The sequence below is a fragment of the Melanostigma gelatinosum genome, assembly GCF_949748355.1.
Source record: "Melanostigma gelatinosum genome assembly, chromosome: 7".
NCBI lineage: Eukaryota > Metazoa > Chordata > Actinopteri > Perciformes > Zoarcidae > Melanostigma > Melanostigma gelatinosum.
In genome coordinates, this window is record NC_136640.1 from 11470958 (window position 1) to 11486471 (window position 15514).

Here is a 15514-nt window from a genome sequence, read left to right on the forward strand (position 1 = left end):
CAGTCAATTACAAAATAAATATTATTAAATATTTGTAGAATGTTTCATTTTCAGCTTATCAGAGTGTTTCTCAGGCTTTCTTCGGCAGGCAAGTCCAGCAATGTGCCACGAGAGAGAGAGAGAGAGAGAGAGAGAGAGAGAGAGAGAGAGAGAGAGAGAGAGAGAGAGAGAGAGAGAGAGAGAAGGCAGCCAAATTCATGGGCAATATAAAATCGTGATGAGCTGACTTTTCATCATGTTATATTACATCTAGCAAAAGACATGCTGAGGATACCTCAACCATTAACTGGGATGTTAACATTAACATGTTGTGGTGACCTAACACGTGGGTTTAAGTGAGGCCAAAATGATGGGCATTCCAATAAACTCAAACCAATGTTTCCCAAATTAAACGGGTCATAAAGAACATAAAGTAACAACGAAATTGGAATTTCTGGCTTCGACAGATTTAAGTTCTGAAAAATGACTCGAGTGAAATTCGATTGCAGTTAGTTTGAGCTCCTCAGGGCTCAGTTAAGTGCAGTGACACTCATTTCCAACACGCACGCTAGCACACTTCCTTAACATTGTTATAACTTCCTTATATCCCCCATAACGGAACTCTTGGGGCCAGCTCTGTGGCCAACAAAAGGGAGTTCACCAAATGTGATAAGTCCTAAATACCTTAGTTTACTCAGTGTGTGTTCCTAATGGGTGACCATGAATCAACGGCAGACTGTAGAAAGCCTGTGACAAACTGACCCAACGCAAAGATAAGCCAGCAAGTTCTCACACCAAGTCAAAGTGGGTCACACCCTCAAACAAGAGACTTTCCAAAAATGTGCTTGTTCAAAACAATCAAAATGAATCATGACATCCATCTTGGGAACTTACCGACACCCTAGTAGTGAGTACTTTTGTAACCAAATACAGATCTCTCTGTTTATGTCTCTCATTCTCAGCATTCTCCTCATCTGACACTCTGTTGAGTGCTTAAAGAAACAGAGAGTACAATAGGTCTTCAGGTTATGTGTGTGTGTGTGTGTGTGTGTGTGTGTGTGTGTGTGTGTGTGTGTGTGTGTGTGCGTGGGTGTGTGTGTGTGTGTGTGTGCGTGTGTATGTGTGTGTGTAGGTGTGTGTGTGTGTGTGTGTGTGTATGTGTGTGTGTGTGTGGGTGGATGCCAGATTGTTTCAGTTACAGGTATGACAAAAGCTATAAAATCTATGTTCTGAGGACAGATCAGACCAAAAAAAAAAGAAACAAGCAGCAACTACTACAACAAGCCATTTGACCACTAGGGGGAAGAAATAATCCAAATCAAAGCAACAGCAACAGATCATCTAATTGATCGTGTGTTAGCAAACACCTTACATGCACATCCGGCAGAAACAGAGCAACAAAGAAACCCCACAGTAATCACATTTCCTTTTCACAGAGTTAAACCCTTATACTCTGGGTAAACAACTCAGGGAAATGGTTTTCTTTTGTTTGAACAAAAAGCCACTGTTGTTTTGTGCAACACAAAGTGAGTCAGCTGTAACCCAATTACACACAAAGAGGGGACCAAAACAGAAAAATAGAGTCATATGAAAGAGTACACAAGAGGTTTGGGGCAGATTTCTTAAAATAAAGGCAGCAGAGCAAAATGAAAAACAGGAGCAGCTGTTTTGCTCAACTTATTCTGACCACACGGGAAGACAAACTGTGCTCTGATGGTCACAAACAAAACACGTTCTTCAGGATCTCTAAAGTAGAGGAAGAAGAAAATGCATTTTAAAGCCTATAAGTATATTTGACGATATGCGATGTGTGGTTTTAGTTATTGGCTTTTCTTTCCAACCTTTTGTCCTGCGTATGCTGAGATCCTGTTGTAAGGGAGGATAATAACATTGCCAATGATGGGCAGTGGTGATACGGAGTGGTTGCAGTGGCAAGTTAATTACAGGTTGCAAAGTCAACAAAGGGCTCCCTTCAGAAAAACTCCATCCACATCATGCGTTTATTACAGTATCAAACTGTCCATCTAAGACTGGTCATGAAGCAGATATGCCTGCTCTGTAACCAGTGTATGTTCTGTTGAAAAGTCATCACATTCCCTGTGCAGCTGCTAAAAAGTGCATGCCAGGTCGGATGTTTACACAACAACATTTTCACAAGGCTATGAGCAGAGGACACCAATATACAATAACTTTATATTATCTGCAATAAAGAGCAGGCATGAAACCACAGCTGTTTTCAATTTGATAAATATCCTTTTGTCCAACACACATCTTTACCTAAATTTCAAATGAAAGGAAATGTTTGGATTTGTTCTCGTCTACCCTGACACATTACTGACATGCCTTTTGTCTCAATTACCAAAACTATAGATTCATGGAGAATGGTCAAGTCAGGAAACAGTTTGTTTGATCATCCACCATAATCCTCAAAGGCTCCACAAATGTCTTTCCAGCTTTCCAGTCTTGTAATAATTAGAATTTGCTCAGCTTCAAATTGCGAAATATCCAGCCTGATTTTGCAGGCCTGTTATTAATTATAACCTGTTCCCAAATTTCCCAGGAGATGTTGTGCATGGTTAAGTCTCCAAAGGAACATTTATTCAACGGATTATCCAGTGCTTTCCATTTATTAAAAAAACACCAGGTCTTTTTTTTTTGACTAGCTGTGGCATACAGTTTCATTCATAAAGTACGTATTTCACTTTCCTTCCAGTCTGTTTTCATAAGAGAGATGAACTAAATAATTAGAAAGTAGCTGCTCGTCAGTGCAAATGTAAACTGCTCTTGTAATCTGAACTCTGTACTGTAAGCATTAATGACCCTGTTTCTTTCATTAAATAGCTACATTGAGCGCAGTACTTTGTAGCTCAGACAACACAATTACATCACTCCTTATATCCCTTTTGTTTTATTGGTTCAAGCACAATCAAATTTGCCATATTTACTTCTATCCACTAGCATCCAACAGGAAGATTTATGTTGGAGTTAATCATGTTTTGGTGCATTAAGCAGCTGCAACAGTAATGCCGCAAAATCCACACTTGTATGCACTTTCTCAACTGGCAATGCCTGAAATGATGTATGCTGCTTGCCTGACCTGAAGACAAGGCCACACTAACCACCACACTGTACTGAATTTGCAGGGAGGGGCCATGCACACCTATTGCTCCTCTCTGTAAGCCTGTGCCTTAAGCAGGCATTTGCTCTTTAGGTTAGCAAGCATGAGCACTCAATAGTAGTTTCATCAGAGTCATTTTCTTGACGCGTGGGAACTGAGCCCTGGATATGACATAAAACCCATTTTTAAACCAATCAATCACATGACTTTTCACATGGCTACTTCTACGATTTACTGCTTTTTTATTGTGACGACTGTTTTTTCCACCTTTTGTGCTCAAGTCACATTTTCCATAGATTTCACAAACTTTCAGGGGAGCGGACTCTTGTATTTGATGTTTTAAGACAAAGCAAGCTTGTTGTATGAAAGCTGACCTATGGTATATCATAATCAAATTGGTAGTGTAACTGAAGCACAGCACTGTGAGGTACACAATTCAGCCAATATTTACTGGCACTGCTGTTTCGACAGGCATTAGTTCTGTTCACTCTGGGTGGCAGTGACAGAATTCTCTTGAGAGTGAACATTTCCTCATGAAACAGATGCACTTTTCAACAGTGGAGGCCTTTTCCTGACAATCCCTTAGGCACATTGTTGCAGTTGTCTCACATTCATCTAGCTATAAGCTGGCCAGTTCATTTCTGGATGTGGTTCTTGGCATGGAAATATAAATGTTTAATGGGCAAAACCACTGCGTAATGTCTGTGATATGTCCACTGAACATGCTCAGGAAGGGTTTGGTATTGTTGTTCTGTATGTGAGCTAACTAAGTAAGCACTGCCAGCTTAGTCAGAATGTAGACACCCATTTTATGTTACTCAAATTCTCCTGAAGTGCCTCTTGTTCTCTTGTTTTCCAGCAGCTGTAATCGGCTTGGAGGGAATGACGAGAGGAAAAAGTGAACTAAGATGTGACCAGGATGTGCCAGTTTTTTTTCCTTTTTGTTTTCTGCAGTAACTGTTATCTGTTGTCACAGTCTTCTCCGTCTTCTTAAAGGTGTATTGTAATGTCATGTGTTGACCACCATAGACTGACGTAACAGGTGACGTACATTACATTGTTAAACACCCCTAACTGTATTATAGGTGCATTACCATAGGTGCATTTGCACTTCAGTAATCAACAAACAATCTGTTTTTGAAGACAGTATCACACAGCGGATCTTTAAAACGACTACATAATAAAAAATAAGGAGATACAGACTGTCAAGAGAAGCAAGATCGATACATCTTACAGAAATTCTTAATGAAATGTGCATTTAATTACAGGACTTTGTGTAAATATTTTGTCATTGTAGCACTACAGAAAGGGACCTGTCCCTGTAGGACTAGCTAGTATCTTAAAAAATTAAGAAAATCTGTCCATGTTTTGTTCAGAGTTCTGGAGGTAGCAGACTAGAACCTGAGACCGAACATTGTCCCCCAACTCTGTGCCAAAAGAGATCATTTGCCCCCATATTCCATCAAAGGAATTCCCTAAATCAAGGTCAGCGCCTCTCATGAGTCTCAGTAAGTACAGCAATGTCAGCAGACGCGTCCTTTTTTAAAAAGCATCACAGTGGCATGTATCTTATGGCCCCTCGCAGATATATTTACTGGGAATGTGTTCGCTTTTACCGCAATTGTATGCTACCCTAGATGGTTGGGATTCAAGAAGTGACAGGCTCAATAGATATGGATTGCAACATCAGTTGAGAAAAAGGGGATTTTTTTCAAAAGTAAAAATGTCCCCGGCTCCGGCTCCACTGGTCACATGTCAATGTGTCCTTGAGCAAGACACTTAACCCCAAATTGCTCGCGTGCCTACGGTGTATAGATAGATACTGAATTATAAGTCGCTTTGGATAAAAGCGTCTGCCAAATGACTGTAATGTGATGTAATGTACATTAAATATGTGTATGTTCTCTTTCATTACGATTCCTGACCATCTTAATCAATGCTAACAGATTACTTATCTGACAGCACATCATTGTTAAGCAGCACAAAGGACAATGACTCTTAAACTCTGGCAGTGCGATAGATGAGGCACAAGATGTGTCATCAAACAGGACCACTGCAGATATGCTGTAGTAGCATCACGCTAACTTCAGTAATTTCCAAAATCATATCCAGATATGCAGATGGAGGGTTTTCAGTGAAGATGTGCTTATTCTTGTCATCGCTGACTCTTTCCAGCTGGATGATATTCCTGTCTGTGATTTTTGAAAACTGGCAATAGCCCCGTTTGATGTCACCCTAAGCCAATGAGGAGAAGAACTGGGAAGGCAGCAAAGAACACAAAAATAATGGACACCAGCTTTTGAATCACCCATCACCAGTGGGTCGGCAGCTTGAACAACATTATCTGTACTTGTAGTAAAGCTTTCAGCCAGGCCAGCACAACACCTATACAGTGGTTGCTGCTCCTTCTCCTTTCAACGTATCTAACAAGTGCTGGGTGGGAGTACAGCTGGGCCTATGGGCCTCATAGGTTGTGAGCACCTAACAATAGATGTAAAATCTATCTCGTGGACAAGGACATGGGCTTTCAGGCCTGCTCTTCCATTAGCACTACAAACTGCACATGCACTCCTACCTGAGCAGAGCCAAACTCGCAAGGCAGAGTGGCAGCTTCTTGTTGGAAGACGGCACCAACTTCATAGGCACCAGTGATGACTGAGTGGAAGACGATGAGCATGAGAGACGAGCTGAGGTTCTGTCAAATTATCACAACTTTTAGCCACACACAACAATGCCTTTGGGGAATCATGCATTTCCAGTCCACCTGATATTTATATCTTTGGAATATGGCCGGAAACCAGAGCCCCTGGAACTTTACTTGCAAATCAATTCAACTACACAATCCATGTCAAGACTTTACTTCTCTTTTTCAAGAGCAGCTTGGCTAAGAAACCAAACACAAAACGGCTACAAACTAATTCAACTTATAATTTGAACTAAACGTGCAACAATGAAATGAACTACGAAAGGTAATGATTGGTACAAAGATTGCACAATAGTACACCGGAGCTCAACAGCTTATGTGTCTCAACTCTCCAGCGGCCCATCTGCGTTGGCTAGATTTCTAAGCACCGGAGGTTGCCACTTGGTGATAACACTATAGAGAACTATGCCGTCATATCTGCCTGAGTGAGGCGTCTGTTCAACCATAAGTTGTCCGACTGTTCACCTAATTATTTGTGGGAATTAATTTCATAACATGCGGCTGTTGTTTCACAATCACAGATCTAATTATGCTTCCTATCTGCCAGTGTCTTTTGAAATGCTACAGGTTCAACAGTATCTCAAGGCTTTCGGTGAACAGGTTCATAAAGGACTCCAAACATGGGTTACTGTCTACTGTTAAGGCCCACTTTGTCAGGATTTATTTTTTTGGCTTGCTTCGCTGCTCCTGCCATGCTTTCTCCCATACTTACGATGTTATCGCTGGTCCAGTTCGGGTGCTTTTCGTCTCATCTAATCAGTGCCCTTAGCCTCTGTGCTTCGATCAGTCAAGACGGCTCAGCTCTGAGAGGCAGTGAAAGCTTGAGAGAGTGAAGGATTGTTGGCTGACAAATGACTGCACATGGTGCATGATCAGTGCAAACTCTTATAACAGCCCGTTGGCTCACCTTCCAGTATTTATAGCAAAGGAAAAATACAAGCTGTTGACCATAAACTGCTTGGTAAGATCATAAGAAATCAATTAACATGTCATAGAGTTTCATGATGTACTATGTGTGTATATGTTGTAAAAAGAAACAACTGTTGATTACTCATGTGGTCGGATACTGAACCAGCATGAAAATATAAAACATAAATGGAAACTCCAAGTCACTCTACATCATGTCTGCTACAGGGCGACTTCACTATGAACTCATTAATCACAAAGCAAAGCACACTGCAGCTGGCCATTATAAGCTCAGAGCTGTGATATCAAATGTCAATGTGATATCAAACCAAAGCTGACGAACACATTGTGTCAAAATGGACACAAAAATAAAATACCAACCATACGATTTTGACTTGTTATGAGTTTTGTCAGGCAATACAAACTATGTTACTGAAAGAAAGCAGTAAAAGCCCAACATTTATTCCACAGACCTTGCCAGGAAAATAACACAAAAATGCTTTTGGTGTAACTATGGCATGGTACACACCTATTGGACCCTTTCTTAGATCAAACTGCTGGCATGGAGGTGAACGTTTTGATTTGACAGCTCTGAGAGCTGCTGATGAATTCAGCGTGACGTTTCTGGCCACATCTGTAAAAATACTACGGTAATACTTGTGTGGCATTTTTAGTGGCAGATGCATGCTTTACTTTTTAACAAAAATGTGTTATTCACAGAAATATAACGAGCTGCATGTCCTTTGGATGACTGTCACAAGGCTAGCATCCCAACATTTGGTTCTGTTTAAAGAGTGAAACGAGTCGGATTGATGAAATTGCAATAGCGAGAAACAGAGTGTAAACATCCAATCATAATTCATGACTTTGGTGAATCAGTTTGGTGAATCAGACAAATAAGCCTTTTTATCCAAAAGTTAAAGTTCAGCAGAATTGTATGTTTCGGAGCACAAACGACAGTAGAGATACGATACGGTTACGGTTTTGTTTCTTGTACCACTGCTATTTGTATCCTAAAAGCACAAGTATGTAAACCTCAAGGCCACCATGTATCTTTAACCCAAACATGTCTTAGGTTGAGGGGGACTGTAACTGTATCAGGGAAGAAACATGGCTCCTTCTTTTCTCCTCTCAGTGACTGACCACCAATATACAGAGGTGTCCAACGTACCTCCTCATAAACACCATGACCCCTGAGGGCCCTGACACACTGACTTTGGACTGATCACTACGAAGTCTGTGGTTCCAGCTTCAAAAACCTAAATACAGCACGCAACAAAAATATCGACCGTTATGAGGTGTACAAAACTATGTGTGGTTGTGTCCACAATGATCCTGAAGGAAATATAAGGAAACCATGTCCAATAATGGATATTTACAATGAAATCAAGTTTAAATGAAGATAGGTCACCATCTAACTTCAGACATTTTGCTCCTGGTTTTCAGTGACATGAAAAAGCAACTGTAGGACTGAAGTACAACAGCCCAATATACAAAATCCTAACCATCATATCACTGGTCAAAAATTAGCTCATTCATATGTTCCATCTAAATATTTAATAGTAGTCCAGAGCTCAAGAGAAAACATGTGAAACAGCTTATTTTACACTGATGATACGTTGGGCCCAATACGGTACAGAGACTGATGTAATAAAATAACTCAACATGAGACCGAGCCAGAAGGCACGGAGACAAGTATCCGTGGATGTCTTTTTTTTGTCAGGGACAAACACAAGCAGACCAAGAATGTAAGGGAATGCTGTCATACTGCTAAGTTGGAGCATGAGACGGCCAAAGAGGTGATGTTTTTTGTTTTAGATGTCATGCTTTCTTAGCAACGTCTAGACTTTTGATTTCAAAGGGAACCGAGTCTTGGCGAATCAAATGACGCTTTTTCTTATTGAGATGAATTATGTGCATGCACACGTCTGTATGTGTCAACAACTCATTTTTAATGGGTTGACATGGTACAGTAGAGATGTTTTACTCTATTTTCCAAGATAATTCAACGAAACAAGAAAAGCCCATTGTTCTCATTATATTGATTCAAGCCATATTTATGAAATACCACAAAGCTAGTATTTATTCGGTTGTGAGGTGCACAAGTGAAATAAAAGGGAAAACAGCAACGAATGTAGAATCATGATTGTTCACGTGTCATGTGTTAAAATGTGAGATTACATCCTTCATACTTTTAGACAGGTGAGAAAGGAGGATTTAAACCAAGTGAAAAAGTTGCCATCCTTGTTTTTACAACTAAAAATGATGAAGTTAAAGCACTTCACTTGTGTAAAACTGATCCATTGTAAAAGAGACAAATATCAGTCAATGATTATAAAAAAAAAACATATTAATAGGAGCATTAATCGATATAAAATGGCCTCTATCCAGCATTTCTTCAGGAGGTTGCTTTTTTGTATGGGTATTAGATTTATCAAGTTATCATTGTCACTGATTCTGGCTTATATATAACAAATGAACGGTTGAAATGTTAAACAAGCTATCACACAGATTTATCCAATTCAATTTCTGGAATATTCAAAGTATTGGCACTGAGAGACCACTGACTGTTAAAAGAGATTCCTGATGTGTTTACTGGCGTGAGATATTAAATACAGTAATTGTTGATTCTAAGTTCTACATCAGTCTATGTTCATTTTATATGACTATCGTATAAAAGCTTTTAGCTTCACAATAGATGAATGAGTAATGAAGCACCAGTTGGCAGGCAGTGGGTCATTTCCTCTTAAGAAGTTAATGAATCACTCGAAATAGATGTAAGCAATCCTGGGAGAGCTAAACACAATTAAAAAAATAAAGCGATAAGCTTTTAGCCGTGCTGCGGTATCCCGTCTGTCACCGCGCTGGCAGAGTAGCTCACCCGAGGAATGTGTAAAGTCGCACTAATGCAAACACGCTGTAACTGTGCGCCTAAAAGGATGTCTTCCGTATTATGAAAACCTAAATTGGCAAACATCTGAAACAACATGAAAAGAAGAGGTGGGAATGTTGACTTTACCACGCATACTTTAAGGATGCATTAAAGGTGTTCACATCCTTCCAGTGGGTATGCGTTGACATGAACTTCTTCATATGAACCCCCTTCGCCACACCCACTGCGTAGACAAACAATCCAATTGGAAGCTAACTTGCTTAAGACCAGACAGATATAAACAAGAAGCATTTCTTACAGTTTCTACATAGATGATCTGACATGGATGCACACACTCAAATTAAAGCTTAAGGCCCAAACGCACTGAAAGCGTCTGACGGGCGTGTTTTGAAGTACACCTGTTGTTTTAAATGTTCAGCCACCGAAAGCGCTATGAGGCACCTCAACCCGCTACCACGCCTCTATTCCAACCTTGTTTCAATTTTGAAGTGTCAAATGAGGACCCAGTGACCTGTTTGGAGACAGCTAAAGGGAATCAAAAGCACGATATTTTACTCAATAAATCATTTATCAATGAATCATAACAATAATACTGTTACTTTCACTCGTTAAAATGACAAACGTCACATCTGCTGTCACTACTTAACATGAATTCCATTTGTAACTTGAGAAAAGAGACCAAACTAAAATGTGGTTGTTGTTGTTGTTGTTGTTGTGTTGTTGTGCTCTCTGCAGGATGTTGTCTGTACTCAAACAAAGATTGTTTGTGAGGTAAGAGAAGATTCACTCTGTAACACCACAGAACAACTGCGAGAAGACTGAACGTTTTTGTAGTCCCAAGAACTACAACAGAATTTCACATTAGTTCAACTTTCATCGGTATCATATCAATAACTGAATCGTATACACTTTATAGTTTTAGACATGGACCTTCATTATTTAGATCAATTTAAAAGATTAGGGGTTATCTGTAATATTTAAGTTTTCCTAAAATACTGCTGGTTTTGTGCTGTTGGAATTTCAAATCTGATGCATGTAGTGCATCAATTGACGAGCGGCATTTATATTTTTCAGTGCATTTAGGCCTTAAGATTCAGCACCTTAACCTTAATATAAAAAAGAAAAAAGTGCAACTTTCCTCCTACTTTTACTGTTACTAAAGGGTTTCATTTATTTCGTCTATAAAACCATTCTACCCGATTACAGAATCACCACTTAAGAGTACGGTAAATGGTGCTGCGTTGGCTTTTGTCAATGTGATGCCGAACACTGGAGGTTACAATCTGTCAAATATCTGTCAACACAGCGAACAGAGTGGGAAACAGTACATGTGGAAAGCTTGCGGTCTAATTTTTGCCACCTGTTTTCTGTCTTTACATCATCAGATGGAAACCTCCCAGGTTCTGGTCATGCCTCAGCTCTTGAGTAACCATTCTAACATCAGACACCATAGGTACTGGCAAGAAGGGAGGCACACACATAGTCTCCTGAATGAAATGTTTCAGAGGATGTCAGGAATATTGCTCAACATGAATTCAATTATGAATTAAATGTGCTTTTAGCAGGAACAGTTCATCATTTATGTTGTCCTATTTACACTTGGTTTTTTAATGCGACTTTTGTCATCTAATCATGCCAGAACGCAGTCGATTCTTTACGCTCCCAGATAGAATCTTGCTCACATTGATATCCGATCAGCCAGACCACATGCAGAAGTGGCCTGGCACGCATTGAGTTTGGATCCCAGTAAGGTGTGGACAGCATGTGGTCAAAATCCAGGAAATTTATTAAACGTAGGTCTCCATAATTTTTCCCCCACATGGGAGTTCCTCTCCCGAGCAAGAGCGAAGGGAAGAGAGGAGGAAAACCGGGCTGTGGTACAGCTGAGACCTGCTGTCTGAGTCCTGGTGAGTTACTGCTGAGGAAAACCCAACATTGCACAGACTTTTATTTTTTAAGAATTTATAGGAAATAAAATGTATTCATCCACCATTTTACAACCGATCCTTTGACCATGAAATGCATCCGATCACCATCTGATCAGGCAGGTCCGAGGTCCGTTCTGACGCATCCGAACACAAAAGTCACATTGAAAAGACAAGTGGGACTACAGCATCAGATGGTAATCGTATGGATGAGACAACTGCAAACGATGTGGCATTTATCAGTGAATGTTACAGTATGTTCCACTGAAACTGTACTATGTGTACTACTGAAGTTAGTTATTTAAACTTCTGTCAGATAACAGGATGCAGTAGAGTCTCATGGAAACTAGTAGAGACAGTTATCCAATCTTTCAAAAATATTTTCAAAATTTTTTTATAATGAAGTGAGCATAAGGGACGCCATCAAGTCAATGTGAAGTTGAGTTTTCTACATGGAAGAGGTGTAACAAAGTCACTCCAGTATAAAGTAAGAAATAGTAATTCCTTTTAATTCTAATAAGTATTTTATTTCGTCCGATCTCTCAGTTTAGATGGTTTGAATTTCACCATTGGCTCAGTACTACATACTTCATATAATAATAACTCTTCATACTATTATTTTTATAAATACAGTTATGAATGCTAATACATTCGAATTACATAAATAATTGTTCCAACAGTGCATGTATATAATATGAATATCAGGTGCTTATAATGTTTACTTTTGTCAACCAGGCAACCTGATGCATTTTCCAGGGAAACATGAAGGCAGCTGATGAACTAGAGAGCCAGAAATATGAGATCACATTCAGATAAATTTCCCTTGTCATATATCACTGTCACAAATGCACAACGGGACTGTACCGAAATGTGCTTGTTTCACTCTTTTGCTACAAATCACTCGGGGTTTATACACAATTTTGTAAAGGGATATAATGAATTGCTTCAAATTTTCCCCTGAATAACAGGCCTGAGAAAAATCGAATTCCCATGAAGTGTAAAGGTGTCATACAGTCCATCAGCTACTCGTCTGCTTTGATTGGGTTTGATGAGGAAGGTGCGACTGCTTTTCTGCTAAACTAATTGATGATCCTCTCGACAGTTGGTCGAGGACTTATTGATTCAGCTGTGCTCGTGCTGTGAGAGGAATTAAAGATGTTGCTCTTTTGGTAAAAAGCCATGTGTATATTTCAATTACACAGATCATCAGCAGCTTACCATCAATTCAAAACTCCCAAATGCGTGACAATATTTATTTGAACTTGTGTCTCAGGTTATCGATTCAAGAAGAAACGATTAACCTTTCTGAACAACTCTAAATTGTGTTAACATACTGTAGATGGAGACTTGCTCGTTAAGTATCTGACCGACAAACCAAAATCAGACGAAAAGCAGAAGACGAATGCCCCCAAACAAACCAAACATGAATCATGTTTATGACAACAACAGACAAACACGCTCATGTCAAACTGGGGTTTCTAGTGAATACTTGACACAAGAAAGATTCACATCTGGGAAGCATCGCAATTCAAAAAGACTGAATCGATCCTCCTTAATTCCAAGGTCATGTTGGCAGAAAGTGCACGAAATGATTTCTGTTGGAGCCTGTTTGCCGTGTTTCAAATGTTGCAATCGCATTGGAGACATCAAAGCCGGGTTGGCAGACTCCAATGCCCAATACACGGTCAAAAGACATCCAGCAACAGCATTGCTCAAGAATGTTATGCGTTGAAAAACCGGACTGCAACATTGTGTTCGTGATTGCAGTTGCAGGGAGACTTGGTAGGATTACAGATAGATAGTATTACAGCCCAACATGAGGCCGCTGCCACACTACACGGACCCCATTAGCTGTTTTGATGACTGCTAAAGAGACAACAGAATGGTTCAACATACAGTGCATTCCCTGACTGGTGGGAATTTCTGGCAGTTCACAATAAGTACAGATCAAAAGGCATTTTATCTGACAGAAGAAAGTCTTTTTGGAGCCACGGGTCAAAGCGTCAGTGAGATGAGTGTAACAGTGACTTCAGTAGATTACTGGAAATGAAAACATGGCGTGGTGGGTAATTCATTATGTCTTGGAAATATGGACAATCCGTGAAGACTAAACAGTGCTGCTAAACTTTGGGCATGTCTTTTTCTTTCCCCATCAATTTTACAACAAATATTATAAATGAAATGCAGTTTCCAGGACTGAGCTCCGGAGTGATCATTTCCTTAACTTCAGCCATAAAGAACTTGAATCCCACTCCACTGACCTTTTCCAAGTTCCAGTTTTGTTGATTTATCGTGTAGGCTAAAGCAATTTCACACATGCTGCACACGCTTTCCCATAATAAACCAACATGGAATTATCGTTTGAAATTGCTAGAAAACAAAGAATTACAGTGTATTAATAGAAATTAAAATCATCTGGAACAAAGATAAGAACAGAAGTGGTGCAGCACTGCTGTTAATGCGAGCAACTGTACTCTCTGGCTTGACAGTTCTCACCTTTTGTTCAGGACATCGTCTCTTGGACGCGTCACACGCCTCACATTTTATCGCACTTCTCCGCGCTAACAATGAGGTGAATTGTAAGCACAGACCAGAGCAGTTCCAAACAATATAGTCGTCCAACACTGCTTTCTGTTTCTCACAAGCTTGAGTCCAACAAAATCAGTGCATTTTCATGAAGAACGTAACGTTTTGTCACAAGCTTTTTATTACCTGCTTAAATATTGCGACACGTTTATATCACTCTAGGCTCCACCTAAACATGCTTCATTGACTTTTCAGGGCATTTTTCCTTCCTGACGTTGTTGACTTTGAACATAAGCAGGTTTATCACTCTCACATGGAGGCAATGTTTGCCACATTCTGTCAGAATATCTTTCCATGATGATAGAATCGTCTTTTTTTGGAGTAACTTCTCATTATATTACTGGAACACCGTGCTGGTTCGGAGATGCGTGTATCTGCATAATAAACACGAACCACCATGAGAATATTATCAAACAAGGAAAAAGCCACAGGAAAATAAACCCGACAGGATTTCCCCTTCAAGTAAAACCATCTGTTGTTATCCGCCACAATGAATGGACCCAACATCCTTAAATCGAATGCATTTGTGACATGGTTTGCAATTGTGCATCTTTGCCAAATCCAGACTGATCTCTGACAGCTTATGAAAACAATATTGGGTTGGGTATCTGTATGAACTTAAGTTGAGATAACAAAATATATTGGCGATGTCCCAGTTGTTGGTACTGTGTGAATGGCATTTTGCTGTATCTCTAAAGCAGCCAGGATACACATCGACTTTGTTTTTGTTAAAAATTCAACTTAACGTGCCACTCTGTGACTATACATCTCGATTCCACTCATGGAAACTGTGTTTCATGATAATAATATTCAGATGTGCAGTCTGGCTCACGCTTTTTAAAAAGTCTACTGCCTGTGACCTAATACTGAAAACATTTGGCTGAGTGAAAGTTAACATGGTGTCTTATGAAATGCTGATAAATGTCAGTGGTACTTACAACAAGGAACTAAGAATTAGGCATCAGGCACCTAAGCATGTTTCCTGACCCTCGACTGTAAACTGTCTAAAAAATATGATCGCAATAAAATAAATTAAAAAAAAGACAAACGATATGCATTACGTGTAGTTTAACTGACACACAGACCAGATGTCTAAAGTTTATTCCGGCTATAACTAGAAAGGTTATTTATCTATCAGATCCAAACAAAGGCGAGTGCAATTCATTGACTCATGTTATTGGTAACTGCAGCTAGTTTTACAATACCGAATATGAAGAGGTAATTCTCACTGCATGAAATGATTGATGATATTTCCGTGCCATTTTCACACACTAAGTCACAGTTTCTCCTGTTCATCCTAATCGCTCTACCTGTTATGTCATTCATGTCCGCATGTACAAAAAATGAAGTACTCTCGTGAGAGGCTGATGCAATGTCTGATGCAAATTACGCATGGAATTCAG